The sequence below is a fragment of the Aptenodytes forsteri genome, unplaced genomic scaffold, assembly GCF_000699145.1.
Source record: "Aptenodytes forsteri isolate BGI_AS27 unplaced genomic scaffold, ASM69914v1 Scaffold483, whole genome shotgun sequence".
In the NCBI taxonomy this organism is placed as follows: domain Eukaryota; kingdom Metazoa; phylum Chordata; class Aves; order Sphenisciformes; family Spheniscidae; genus Aptenodytes; species Aptenodytes forsteri.
Window position 1 is genome coordinate 1 of NW_008795316.1, and position 3,168 is coordinate 3,168.

Consider the following 3,168-nt stretch of genomic DNA (forward strand, 5'->3'; position numbering starts at 1 on the left):
GGTGTCTTACAGCTCTTACAATATGAGGCTTCCCAGACACATAGCCTCGCTCGCTCGTGCACTATGTGGCCATACCATGCTGCTGGTGACACATACAGACTCTGCGGTGCACGTTGGCAGCATGACCTGCTGTGAACTACGAAGAAGGATCCTTCCTCACCCAGAGGCAGGCTTTCTCTTGCCTGCAGCAGGAGGCAGCTGCCGGCCGGATGGCCTTTGATTTCTTCTTCTTTACCTTTCTCTGGCCTCTCCAGCTTCAGCCGCGGCAGCTCCTGTCCACAGCCAGTAAGTGCCCCGCCTGTCCCTTTCCACCCATGCCGCTAGGAGAATGAGGCCAAAGGCAACCCACACAAACCTGAGCCAGCAGCCATCAACAGCATCCCCAGAGAGGAACCGACAACTGAGTCCTCAGTGCTGCCTCTGGGAGAGGGAAAGAACAAGCAACTGTTACCCACAGTGATGACTGTAGCTCTTGTCAGGCAGGAACCCCTCCTTCTGCAGGAGCTGCTGGAGATGGGTTGGGGGCAGTCTGTGGCTACGGCTCAGCAGCAAGCGACCGCGGTGAAAAGCTCAACTGCGCATGCGCAGCAATTTAGCTGCAGTACCGGCTTTTGATCACCGGGCGGCAGCAGCGTGCGCGCTGTAACGCTGAAATGCGCATGCGCATGCCTCAGCTGCAGTACTGGTATTTGCTCACCAGGTGGTAGCAGAGAGCGGGTTGGGGGCAGTCTGTGGCTACGGCTCAGCAGCAAGCGACCGCGGTGAAAAGCTCAACTGCGCATGCGCAGCAATTTAGCTGCAGTACCGGCTTTTGATCACCGGGCGGCAGCAGCGTGCGCGCTGTAACGCTGAAATGCGCATGCGCATGCCTCAGCTGCAGTACTGGTATTTGCTCACCAGGTGGTAGCAGAGAGCGCAGCATAATGGTCAAACGCGCATGCGCAGCTCCTGAGTTGCAGTAACGACTTTTGATCACCGGAAGGCAGCAGCGAGCGCTGTGTAACACCCTAGTGCGCATGCGCAGCGACCATCCTGCAGTACCGGCTTTTGATCACCCGGCGGCAGCAGCGAGGGCGGCGTAACGCCCAACTGCGCATGCGCAGCACTTGAACTGCAGTACCGTATTTTGATCACCGGCTGGCAGCATCGAGCGCGTTGTAACACCCCACTGCGCATGCGCATCGTCCCTCCTGCAGTACCGGCGTTTGATCGCCGGGCGGCAGCAGAGAGTGCGGCATAATGCTCAAATGCGCATGCGCAGCGCTTCAGCTGCAGTACCGGCTTTTGATCATCGGGCAGCAGCAGCGAGCACGGTGTAACGCTCCAATGCGCATGCGTGGAGCTTCAGCTGCAGTACTGCATTTTGGTCAAGGGGTGGTAGCATCGAGCGCGGTGTAACACCCCTCCACCGCGACCGTACTGCAGTACCGGCTTTTGATCGCCGGGCGGCAGCAGCGACCGCGTTGTAACACCCCACCGCACATGCGCAGCGCCTCTCCTGCAGTACCGCAGTTTGGCCGCCCGGCGGCAGCAGCGAGCGCGGCGTAACGCTCCAATGCGCATGCGCGGTGCTTCCGCTGCAGTACCGCATTTTGATCACCGGGTGGAAGCATCGAGCGCGCTGTAACACCCCTCCACCCATGCGCTGCGCCCGTACTGCAGTACCGGCTTTTGATCGCCGGGCGGCAGCAGCGAGGGCGGTGCAGCTCTCAAATGCGCATGCGCAGCGCTTCAGCTGCAATACCGACGTTTGATCGCCGGGCGGCAGCAGCGAGTGCGGCGTAATGCTCTAATGCACATGCACGGAGCTTGAGCTGCAGTACCGGATTTTGATCAGCGGTCGGCAGCAGCGAGCGCGGTGTAACACCCCTCCACCCATGCGCTGCGACCGTACTGCAGTACCGACTTTTGATCGCCGGGCGGCAGCAGCGAGGGCGGCGCAACGCTCAACTGCGCATGCGCTGTGCTGGAGCGGCAGTACCGCATTTCGGTCGCTGGGCGGCAGCAGCGAGGGCAGGGGCACGCGTTCTCGGGGCGCGGCCGCACGGCTTGTCGGGGACCAGGCGCAGCGGGAAGCCAGCAGAAAATCACACGAAACCGGCAACAACACTACACCTCATGCCGCGCCGCGGGGGCCGCGGCGGTAGCAAGGACTACGCTGCGCCGCGCTCGCCCGAGAGCCAAGCGGTTGCCCGGCAGCCACGTCCGCCAAGTTCTCCCCCCGCCGACGCACCCGGAAGCCCCGCCCAGCCCCCAGCGCAGCCCCGCGTTCCCCAGCGTGGCTCCGGACGGCCACTGCCGCCCGGCTCCGAGGCGGCGCGACCCTCCTGCCGGCCTCGCCGCCCCCCTCGCTCAGCGACCGCTCCGCTCCTCCCTTGGCTCACACCGGCCCCTCCACGGCCACCCGGGGCACGGCAGCCCCACCACCAGCCCCACAGCCTGCAGCTACTCTGGCAACACACCCCCTTTAAAGGAGGAAGCCGTCCCCACCAGCCTCACTGCCCGCCCCTGGGGCTCCTCCGGCCCCAGCCCACACCGGAGCCCAGCAGGAACAGGGGGCCATCGCCCGAACCCCACAGTGCGCCAACTCCTCCCCTGGGCTCCATCACAGCTCCTAGCCCCGTGCAAAGGAAGTGCAAACGCAGCCGCGCGGGCAAAGGAGACGGGGAATGTTTATTCAGTCACGCACGTAACAAGTCCCGGGAGCAAGTCTGCTCCAGAGCTTGGAGCCTCTGACACTCCCCCTGCCCCTGGGACACCTCAGCAGTCGTTCCCGGAGTCATGCTCATCGGTCCGGCGGGGAACAGACAGGCGGTCAGTTAGCTCCTGGAGCGATGGGCTGCAGGGCAGAGGCGGAGGCCACTAAAAATGAGGAACAGGGCGCAGGATACTAGAAGAGAGAAGTGGCAGCCAGCTGGACAGCAGCAGTGTAGCAAGAAAGCATGAGGCAGGGAACGGGACAGTGAGAGAAAGATGGGGACAAGGAGCCCAACAGAGATGAAGAAGGAACAGGGAGAGAGGAAGAGAGGCAGCAGAAAGAGGGAGAAGGAGCAGGAAAGAGACCGATAAAGAAGGTCAGGGAGCAGGATGGAGGTGCAGAAAAAAATGGGGATGGGCAGCATGACAGAGAGGGAGGAAACAAGCATAGGGGCAGGGAGCCAGGACAGC

General features: G+C 62.7%; 1 long non-coding RNA gene across 2 annotated transcripts in view; it reads right to left on the reverse strand.

Moving 5' to 3' along the window:
* Positions 1 to 2,649: 2,649 nt before the first annotated feature.
* LOC103899097 overlaps positions 2,650 to 3,168 on the reverse strand; it is a 5,009-nt gene continuing 4,490 nt past the window's right edge. For both annotated transcript variants that reach the window (XR_002086181.1, XR_657580.2), the window contains exon 3: positions 2,650 to 2,890. This is a non-coding gene — a long non-coding RNA (uncharacterized LOC103899097). The remainder of the gene's footprint in view (positions 2,891 to 3,168) is intronic.